Source organism: Mus musculus, chromosome 16, assembly GCF_000001635.26.
Source record: "Mus musculus strain C57BL/6J chromosome 16, GRCm38.p6 C57BL/6J".
Lineage (NCBI taxonomy): Eukaryota > Metazoa > Chordata > Mammalia > Rodentia > Muridae > Mus > Mus musculus.
Window position 1 is genome coordinate 32,698,226 of NC_000082.6, and position 11,417 is coordinate 32,709,642.

An 11,417-nucleotide genomic window follows, 5' to 3' on the forward strand; every position below is an offset into this window, starting at 1 on the left:
GGCAAGCAGCCAGGATTAGACCAGGGTTAGTGCTTTGAATTAGCCTGACCTTGAACCAGCTGTTTGGCAGGTGACTACAGGAACCATCAAGCCGTGGGATGAGGTGGAGAAGGGAGACTGGGGAGGCTCAATTCCCCATTGCAGGGTCTCCCAGACTGAGTGTGAGCCAGAGCGTCGGTGTGCTACGCCTGCGGAACCTTGCTAGGGGTGCCCCGCTGGGGAGGCCTGGCTTGGGGGTGCCCTGCTGAGGAGTCCTTGCTGGGGTGCCCTGCTGGGGGTGCCTGGCTTGGGGGCACCCTGCTGGGGAGGCCTTCCTTAGGGGTGCCCTGCTGGGGCTTTCCTGCTGGGGCACCCTGCTGGGGAGGCCTTCCTTAGGGGTGCCCTGCTGGGGCTTTCCTGCTGGGGTGCCCCGTGTGTGCTTCTTCCTGCTGCAGAACCACATGCTACCTCTGGCATTGGATTTGGCGGTCTGAGGGTGTGTAAACGTGTGTGACCCTGTCGCGCTGGCCCAGAGGCTTCAGGAAGCAGTCATAAAGTTGGAACTGAATGCTGCGGGTCACCCCAGGGGAAGTAAGTGATTGAGACAAACCAAGGAGGAAGAGCAGAGAGGGGTGAAACCGCCATGCAAGTCTGAACCCAAGGGAAGGAGGAAGAGAAGGCAGAGAGGAATGTCTGCTGGCTCTGTCATTTAAGGACCATTGTGCTTGCCTCTCCTCCCTGTCACTGCCTGAGAGGCACTAAGTGGACACTGCCTTGCAAACATGTAATGGGGCTCATAGGTCTGCAGAGGGCCTGACAATCTAAAATCCTTTCCCACAGACGTCTCACCAGCGTCCTGACCGGGAACATTAGGTCTCTGAGCTGTGACTACCTGGTACACCCCACACATGCACAGTAAACTCTGAAAGGAAGCACTTGATTCACTGATCGATTCACTTTGAACAAATTCCTGTAGATGGGCCAAGGGGAAGACAGTGCGAATGACCTGGGGCCGGGCGGAGCTTACTTCCCAGGGGACACAGCCACTTTTTGTGCCCTCCCTTTGAGAAGTCCCAGCGGGACTGAGGGAGGGCTCTAAACAGAGCACTTCAGGGAGGAGGAAGATACCTGGGCAAGCCAAGGACACTCTCAGGGCTCCATGTCCAGGTGTTTGCAGCTGTGGGTCTGCTCTTCAGGCACCATTAAGGTCTCCTGCGCTGTCTTCCTGTCTGGCAGCTGCCGCTGTCCCTTGGATATGGTTAGGCCAGACTAGTGTCGTAAAATGCACTTGGACTTCAACGACACACTGTGAGAAAAGTGTAAGCTGTCTCACACATAAATTTTACATCACTATGTTGAGATAATAATATTTTAAATAGACTGTGTTAAGTAAGAATTATTAAGATTGATTTTATCTATAATTTTTTTTTACAGTTAATGTGGTGAATAAGATATTTAAGATTCTATTTCCATTCTGTCTCTGCTGCACAGCACTGCCCTGCACCCGAGCTCACATATCCTTTTCCCACAGGACCTGTGGTGGGAAACGTTGCAGCCCCTCTGCCTTCGTGGAACAGTTGCTCTTCAGAGACCATATGGGATGCAATTGCATGAAGATTCTCTACTGAGATCTCACTGCTTGGTGAGCTTCCAGAGTCCTCTGGAATCCTGCCCTAAGAGCTTCAGGTCTTCTGCCTCAGGGCACAAGGGAGCTCCAAGGTTGACCTTCCGTGTAGTCAGAGATGGGGATACTTGAGTCATACGGAGTAGCCTAGATGTCACAGAGCCAGGGGACTCATTGTGTATGGATGGAGAGAGCCAAGACTTTGATGTTGAGGAAAACCCTCATCTGGGAGGAGAAGGAAGAGGGAGAGGAAACAGGAAGTGAACAGACCAGTCAGAGAGTGATTTAGGAGCCAGAGTGGCTCAGCCTGAGGAGGTCAAGAGGTGAATAGGACTCAGACCAGGAGGAACACCTCCAACAGAGTGTCCTGATTACTTAAAAGGTAAGCCATTCCATGTTAGCCTGTATTGTTCATATGGTCGCTGCTGAGTCCTGCCTTGTCTAAGAGTCAATAGTCCCAATGCCAGCAGCCTTACAGCATAGACAAATCTATTATAAACAAACAAGCAAACCAATAAGACTTTAAAGGTGGCTCTGAACGTCAAGAATGAAATATGATGGTGCCTGGGGTGGGTAGTGCTACACTGTCCCCTTTCTGTGAATAGCATCAACATCAGAGTAGAGATTTGAACATGAAGAAGTCACCACTGAGAGAGATAACTTGGGGCAGCAGCTAGGCTATGTGGGCTACAGTCTGGCTAGGTGGACAGGAAGTGATCGGGGAAGCTCTGCAGAATGAGGTGACCTTTGAGGTGAATTTCAATCCATAAGTTCCTCTTTGTCAGGGCCAGAGCCTGGTGGCTCCGTGGGCTGGATGAGGTACCATGTAAGGTAGCACTGAGAGTGAAGAGGGCACATGTCCCCACATGGACCTAGGAGCCTTGATGACAAATGTGGATATTATCCTGAAGGCCATGAATCACTGAAGGGATTTAAACAAGATAGAGACTCCATTAGCTATGAAAATGAAGGCTACTTCTACCACTGGGTAGACAGGAGAGCCAGGGCCACATTTCAGGGGTCTGGCAATGTCATCTAAGTGAGAAAGAAAGGTGTTCTGAAGTAGGGTGAGGCTCAAGACAATGGAGGACAGAAGAAAGGACAGGAAGGACAAAGCATGGGGTAGAAGTCAGACTTCTGCATTGTCTGAGGGTTCTGATGGCTAGTGGGAGGAAAACTCAAGGAGGCCATCCAAAGGGCTGGTTTAGAACCAGGTAAGGTGCTTGATGCCGAAGGAGGAAATGAGAGCAGGTTTGGAACCAGGTGTGATAAAACCCACACAAAGAGATCTTTCACTATAAAAAGGGTTGGCATATGTGGTGGTTTGAATATACTTGGCCCAGGGAGTGGCATTATTAGGAGGTGTGGCCTTGTTGGAGGAAGTATGTCACTGTGGGGGTGGGCTTGGAGACCTTTCTCCTAGCTGCCTGGAAGCTAATATCCTCCTGTTTGCCTTCCGATCAAGTTGTAGAACTCTCAACTCCTCTAGCACCATGCCTGCCTGGATGCTGCCATGCTTCCCACCATGATGATAATAGACTGAACCTCAGAACCTGTAAGGCAGCCCTTTATAAGAGCTGCTTTGGTCATGGTGTCTTTTCACAGCGATGAAAACCCTAATGAAGACAGCATACTAAAGCTGGCTACAGCATGGACCACCTTGATCATATTCTGCCAAGGGACTACAGCATGGGCAAATGTTGGCTATATTCCACCAATGGAATGAAATCAGAAAGAAGACCAAATTCCATATGGTTCCATTTAGAGAAATGTCCAGAATAGGACACCAAGTGACAGTTTGCAAACTAGTAGCTGCCAAGTGGTAGGGCAACCAATGAATATATACCCATATAATATATATGTGTGTATATATATATATATATATATATATATATATATATATACACACACACACATATATATATACACACACACACATATATATATATATACAAACACACATATATATACATATATATACCTATCCAATATATATATACCCATCCAATATATATATACCCATCCAATGGGTATAGGATGCTGGGGTAGTGGCCATAAAAACCTTGTGGAATTAGTAGTAATGGCATTGGATATTTCAACCCTACTCAAAACCTTGCAATTGTAAGCTTAAAATGCTAATTTTATGTTAGAATGAACCAATCAATGTAAAAAAAATATAAGGCTTGAATCATACCTCCTCCCTCTTTCCAACCTTGGGCAGATGGGTGTGCAGATGTTTCTGGAAGCTTCTCCTGATAGTTTGTTGTGGAGTATCCATGAGAGAAGACCGCTTGGACATGGATTAGGCCAATAGAAAGTTTTATTAGCCAAATGATGACTATACTGGGTTTTGGGGCCCCAGTGTAGCTTAAATCTTTCTCAGGGTAAGCTCTTAAGCACAAAAACCACATTCTGGGTTGACAAACTTCAATTAACAAGAACAGTTACACAGAAGTAGAACTATAGAAGCCTAAAAGCAAGGTTAGTAACTCTAGGCACTTTTTCCGAGCCTGGGCTTTGATGGATTCTGTCTTTGTTTCTGGTTTGGCAGATGTGCTTTATGGCCTGAATGGTATTTCCATCATGGAGTCAGTTATGCTAAGGTCTGGGGGCCTACTAAGGTGTGGGGCCTGTTACATTCCCCTCTAGTCTTAGTGAATGAGTCTAATTGTGGACTCATCACATTGTAAAGAGGTGTGGTTGGTCCTAAGGACCATTAGTTTTTCCGAATTGATACATAATTGACCATACAGCTTAAGATGCAGGGCCTCACCAGTAATTCAATAAGAATGAGAATTAGAGGCCCAACCAGTGCTGATAGCAGAGACAGTTAGCCAGGGAACCAGACCAAGAGGACGGAGACTGGTACCAGTCATCACATTAATGTCTTATCTCTTTTTCTCTTTTTGAGTTTTTTTTTTTTTAAACCAAGGTAAGATTTTTTTTTTTTTAGTTACTCCTGATCAATTAGTGTAGAAATGACAGTTTTTCCCCCCAAAGCCAGACTTAGTTTCCTGTATTCATGAGGAGTAAATCTAAGCCTAATTTTGTATAACTAATTCTGCAGACGAACTGAGCTGTGGTTTTAATACCCCTAGGTTCTGATGTCTACCTTGGCTTGGATAGCATCAGAAGAGGCACATTTAGTCAAACCACTAATACATCTCAGGGGCTCGGTGATATTGCTGTTGACCAGAGGCATTAACCCATCAGGCAAAAGAATGGGCATTAGAACACAGGCAAGTGCCGGGCGTGGTGGCGCACGCCTTTAATCCCAGCACTTGGTAGGCAGAGGCAGGCAAGATTTCTGAGTTCGAGGCCAGCCTGGTCTACAGAGTGAGTTCCAGGACAGCCAGGGCTGCACAGAGAAACCCTGTCTCAAAAAACCAACCAAACAAACAAAACAAAATAAAACAAAACAAAGCAGGGGCAAGTGCCTAGGTTAAAGGTTTTGAATGTTAGACAAGGTTTGAGTTGGTCATTTTATTTATTTTATTTTATTTTATTTTATTTTATTTTATTTTATTTTTTACCACAGAGTCGCAGGATGCACAGGGTCAGGCTAGGCCCGACTGGAGAGTCGTTTGACTGGCACCAGTTCAACAGCTGGCAGTGGAAGCCAAACAGTTTCCAGGAAGGTTTTTGCTGTTGTTGCTGTTTGAGAAGTTCTTTTTTTCTATAGAGCTGTGGACATACACAGGACAGGAAAGTGAAAGCAAATATACCCTCCCCCTCTGCAAGAATGCTTCTGTTGAAGTAGCTACAACTTTGAAAAGCCTTTCCTCTGGTGACCTGGAAGCCCCTGGAAACCTTAGCTCGGAGTTCCTTGCTGTGCTTTGCCCTTACCCTACCCTAGGGGTCATGGCGACAGCTTTGACAACATAGGGCCAGTGATGAAGCCTGCTTGGAAGTGGAGCCAGTGCCTGGTATGTTGTGGTGTTATTACCTAACCAAGCGGAACATATACTCCACGTCTAGGATGCTGAAGGAGATAAGTGGGCCTCCTAGTGAATACGGCTGTTAAGAAATATCTTTGCTATGAGTTTGTGCCTCCCAGTAATATTAGAAACTATACCCGTAAGTCTTACCAGCATGACTGCTCAACGTGAGCAGAGCCAGGAGGACAGCAACAAACACACCAGACTGCGCAGGGAAAAGCCCAGAAGGCCTCAGCCCTACAAAGAGAGCTACAGACAACCGAGTCAAGCTGGAAGCAAAAGAGGTGGCCCCAGGAAGAGCGTGACAATTGAGTGTCCAGTGCCAAATGGTCAGCCCTGAAGCATACATACAAGTAGTATATAGTCTCACAGGTTATATTTGTAAACACACACACACACACACACACACACACACACACAAGAGCACACACACAGAGTAATAAAAACTTATCCTTTTTTTTTTTAAGAATGTTTTTAGTTGGTTGTAGTGGCACATACTTTAATCTCAACACTTCAAAGGGTGAGGCAGGAGGATTGTTGCAAGTTCAAGGGCAGCTTAGAATATATAACAAAACCCTGTCTCAAACAAACAAAACAAAAAATCCAAACCAAACCAACCAACCTACCAAAAACCAAAAAAATACCCAAACCAAAACCAAACAAAAACCCCCAACCAACCAACCAAACAAAAACCAAAGACAGGATTGGAGAGGTGGTTAAGTGTCCTGGCTTCTCTTACAGGGAACCCAGGTTTAGTTCCCAGTTGCTTACAACATATGTTAGCTTCAGGCGATTTGACGTCCACAAAACCAAACCACAGCATATTAAAACTTTTTTTTGGAGAATACAGTCCACAGCTTCCATGAAAACTCCAGAGAAAACGATCTGATTTCATTTTCTTTGATGATTATAGAGTCCCCCCCCCCGCCCCCATTTCACATCTCCATTTGGAATTCCCCTGTTGGGGTGCAGCTCAGTGGTGGAGTGTGTCCTTAGCACGCCTGAGCCCTGGGTTCACTACCCAGGACCACAGAAGAAAGAAAAACAATTCATTTCCTTTATCAACCGGGGTGAAAGGTTTATGCGACCATTGAGTTAATCCCTTACCATGCATTTGAAAGTACCAGCGCAAATATTTGATCTCTTCTTCTCCTGCCTCTGATTTTTTTTTCAGTTGAGTGGGTAAGAAATCCAGTGGAGGTCATTTCCTCCCATGAGCCTTACCCTCAATCATCTTAAAAGAATGGATATTGATGTTTCGTCTTACAGTTAATCAGGCAGTGTATTGATAACCACCTGGCAGGCCAGGCACAGGCACTCTTCAGGGCCAGTGTCCTTTGTGTCCAGTATTGCAGATCCCCAGTTAGGGTGGGTTTGGACTTTCTTTTTGCTTTGAGACAGGCTCTCACTATGTAGCCCCAGCTGGCCTGGAACTTTCTCTACAGTCCTGGCTATGAGACCTGCTGTCCACTGCCTCCCCAGTGCTGAGATTCAAGGTATGCATCCTGACACTACACTTCTTTCCTGGTTGTTTTTCTGTTGTGGTGGCGGTTTTGAGAAAGGGTTCATTGTAGTCCAGCTGGCCTTCAACAAGGTATGCAGCGGAAGGTGACTTGATTCTCCAGTCTCCTCCTCTGCCCCCAACCCCGCCCACACCCTCAGTGCCAATGTTTGCCATCAGGCTGAGACAAGGTTGTTTGTTTGTTTGTTTTTTAAATCTGGTAAAGACTAATATTTTATAAAACTTACATCTTCAGAAGGCAAATTTCTCATGGTGGCAAAAAAGGTATCATGATTGCAGGAAAGATGCGAAGAAAGGAGAGTTAAACAGGTATAGCACATGGATTTTTTCCTTTTCTTTCTTTCTTTTTCTTTTCTTCTTTTCTTCTTGGTGGGGGGCGGGATGGTGAACTTAAACTTATTCTCTCATTAAAATATTATCAGGCTTGACCCTGCTTAGCTTCTGAGATCAAACAAGGTTTGGCCAGGCTATTGCAGCTCATAACTACCTACAGCTCCCGCTCCAGGGGAATCTGATGCCCTCTGCTGGCTTCTGTGGGCATTGCATGCATATGGCGCACATACACACAGACTCACACACATAGACACACACACACACACACACACACACACACACACACACACACACACACACACTAATAAATAATAATCCCTACCAATCTTACAGAACACCCAGCTGCAGAAGATACTGCAGCCTTCAACCTTCCAGTTAATCTTCACAACTATCCTGTGCTGTGTTTTATGTATGGGAAGCGGGACACAGAGACAGTAAAACCCGAGTGTAGGGTGCATTGTGCTCCCCATAGAGAGTTCTAGATGTGACTGTGTGGAGCCATCATTCCTCTGGATCTCAGCTTTACCATTTCAGTAACGAGGGCCCTGAATAATGACTTTTTTTCTTTTCTTTGAGACATAGTTTCTCTCTGTAGCCCTGGCTATTCTGAAACTAGCTCTGTAAACCAGGCTGGCCTCAGACTCACAGAGATCCACCTGTTTCTGCCTCCCAAGTGCTGGGATTAAAGGCATGCACCACTGGTGACATAAAGATGTTCCCTATGCTAGCTACAGAGGGAACAACAAGGTGCTTCCGAGGAAAAGCTACCTATGAGCAGAAGATGGTGGGCAGGCCCGAGCATGCGTGGGGGACAGACACAGACAGGCAGCAAACATCACTTGGAGCCATCATTTCCTGGAGGTCTAGAGAAAAGGCTGATTAGGTCCCATCGCAACACAACAGATGCTGGTGCTCTGGCGGTCAGGACAATGCTCTTGTGCCATCTCAGGGCCAGCATCCTGCCACAGAGCTTCTTAGGTTCCAGGCTACACAGGTCCCTCTGCTCGGTCTGAAGCCCCTGTGTCAAGCTAAATATGAGACCTGTCCTTTGTCTTCTGGACGTCCGTCTCCACGCCCCCCTCCACAGGACACTCAGCCTTGATGGGACATCGACAACAGGCTCCTGGGCACAGCCACGCTGCCCAGCAAACAGCTGCTTGCCACAGAGTAGCATTGCCACCTGCTTCTGGCTCCTTCTACCCATTCGTACTTACAGCCAGACGAGGTTCCCCTTCCTGTTGCTGAGACTGAAAATAATAAGGATGGGTTGTGCTGATCTGAACCTCACTGAACAACCCCAGTGTACACCTGCTTGAGACTGTAAGGACAGGTACAGGAAACAGTACACTTTGTGGCTTAATGTGAAATTGACATATATAACAGTTGGTTTGTTTTTACCTGTTAGATCGGCCTCATCATCCCTTGCAAGCCCCACCCCCCCCTTTCCCGATTGCCTCGATATTTTATGTTCTACTTGCGGCATAGCTGGACAAGGTTGGCTCTCCGCACACCTCAACCCAAAACTTGGCTGCGGCTCACACCTGCACATCTAAATCCCTCTTTCCTGAGCAGCTCAGGGCTCTATAGTTGGGTTTATTTCTGTAATCCCTTCAGCCTGTTTCAAGAGCGTCCCTCCCTGCTCTGGTGCTGGAGCAGAGGCTGCCTGAAGCACAGGAAGGCTTGTGGCTGACAGCAGGGTGCGGCAGCCCTGTCCCAGTTTAGATGATGCTGATAGTAAGCTTGAAGAGCTTGCCTTTGGTGGTGGCCACGGAAGGAGGGAATTGGAACCGACAGGATGGGCCAGCGGGAGGAAGCAGTGGACACCGGGACCCCAGTCTGCACTCCTCAGAGATCTGGGACCAGTGCTGGCCACCCAGCCTTCCTCTTGCGTAGAGCTGAGGAGGTCAGCACTTCTGCAGTGTTTCTCTAGCCTTCCGTTTCCTCCCTCGTTGGAAATGAAAACACGTGTTGTGGACTCCCAGGCAGAGGCAAGCAATAGCTCTCCCTCTGCCAGCTCACCTGAGTGTGAGGTTCTTTAGGGAAAGTAGCTCACGTTAAGAGTCCTCTGCTCTGCGAAGCGTACCTTACTCTGTCCTCTAGGCTTGTTAAACTACCTAACTTATCTGTAGATAGCCAGACGTTGTAAAGAGGGAGTCCTTACCACTCTCAGGGGCGCTAATCCTCCCAGGAGGGGCAGCTCCAGCAGAGATTCAGAGAGCCCCACAGAGAGAAGAAGCAACAAGCCTTTGGCTGTTTAGGAATTCTGTGTTATACTGTGGGTTAACACGCTGGCCCAGAGTGGACCTCACAAGCAGAAATTATTGGCCCAGAGAGATAAGACCTGCTCCTGGGCAGGGTGCAGACCCCACCTGGAAGTCCTTATCTCCCACAGAGCCCTTTTGGACTCTATAGAGTTTATGCAGCATGAAATCTTCATTAATATTCACTTAAACATTGCTCTGGGTTAAAGAGGTCATCATAGGGCAGCCATGTTAGCAACGGCGAAAAGCCAGAGGCACAGGAGGAAGGAGAGACCAGAGAGCGGCATGGCCCAGAAGGGGGTGGGGGTGGGGGTGGAGGTGGTGGTGGCGCTGATCACAGAGACCAGCAGTCACACAGGCAGGTGGAGCAGGCACCAGACAGGAGGGTGGCAGGACCTGGTGGGTGAGCAGCTGGTGGTGGGATGAAGCCATCTGATAGGTGCTACATAGTCTGGAGGAGAGGCAGGTCCTTGCCCGAAAGGGCTGGGTAGGGAGTGTGGGTGGGGAAAGAGTAGAGCAGAGGCGGTCCTTGGGGGAGGCTCCCACGCTGAAGACCCGTGTGCTCCCACATAAGACCGCTGTGCTCCATTTTTTCCATACGGATGTCCCTTCAGCCATTGTCCTAATCCTGTTTCTTTGGCCCCTCCTGGTTGTGTGAAGCACAATCCCCCGTGGGACCCTTCCACAGGGTAGCCCTCCCCACCTCTGGCAGCTCATCCCATGTCTTCCGTATAGCCAGGAGAACAGAGCATCTACGCTCCTCCCAGCAGACAGGAGCCTGGACAAGCTCATCACCCCTCAGCCAGCGTCCCAGCCTGCCATAAACCCATCACGGTTCACTTCCCACCCACTTCTCAGAGCAACCTAGGTGGAAACTTAACTTGAGACACCTCCTTACTTCCTTGTTCCTTTTGGCACCTGGACTGTCTCAGTCCCAGCCCCAAATCCCCACTGCGCCGGGGAGGGGGGGGCCCTCCGGGATTAGACCCACCCAATGTGCCCCAAAGCTTGACAGCTGAGCAGGAAGAGATCCACCAGACCAGTAAACCTGGAGTGGGAAGCAGCTGTCTTCCCCCCCTGCCCCCCCCAAGTCACACAGCAGGAAGTCTTTTTGACTATGGAGACCTCTCTGACCCCTGAACCAAAGTAGCACCCACATATAGAGCTCCTAAGATCAAAAGCCAGACTGCCTCTCTGTCTCAGGAGCTCTGCAGCACAAGGCCCACCAGGGTCCTAGGGCACCTTCAGTCAGACTGACTCTACGCCTTTCTAGGCCCCATTCTGATCTCATGGAGGCAGAGGGTGACTGGTTAACCTCACGGAGCCCCAATGTGTGTTCAGGAGCCTAGAGGGACCAGCTCCAGGAACTCCTTCTTCCTCAGAGTGGTTATGTGGAACTCAGGGAGGCGCTGAAGCAAAGCAGTGACGGAATGACTTGGAACGGGGCGCTAACCCTGTGGGGCTTGGCGTATTTGCTTTGCCAACATCTTATTGTTGTTAGTATACAGGCCATTCCACTGGCCTGTTCTCAGGGACCTAGTTACTTAAGTCATCGCCTGCCACTGCCAGGAGTGCCAGGTGTGTGCTGTGGATAAAAGGGCCCCCAGTCACCCCAGGTCTCTCCCCCTCTCCTCTTCCTCTCCCAGTTGTGCCTTTCTTAGGGGTACATTTTAGTATGGGCCTGCCAAAGGCATCCCTCCCTACACATATCTTTTATCATAACCATTGTCACACACCTGTACTTTGCTTACTCTGTTTCC

General features: G+C 48.4%; 1 long non-coding RNA gene across 1 annotated transcript; it reads left to right on the plus strand.

The window, feature by feature from the left end:
* The first annotated feature begins 441 nt into the window (after positions 1–441).
* On the plus strand, positions 442–6,031 carry Gm34766. Its single transcript, XR_384827.2, has 3 exons — positions 442–570; positions 1,511–1,621; positions 5,142–6,031. It is a non-coding gene; the product is annotated as a predicted gene, 34766 (long non-coding RNA).
* The last annotated feature ends 5,386 nt before the right edge of the window (positions 6,032–11,417 follow it).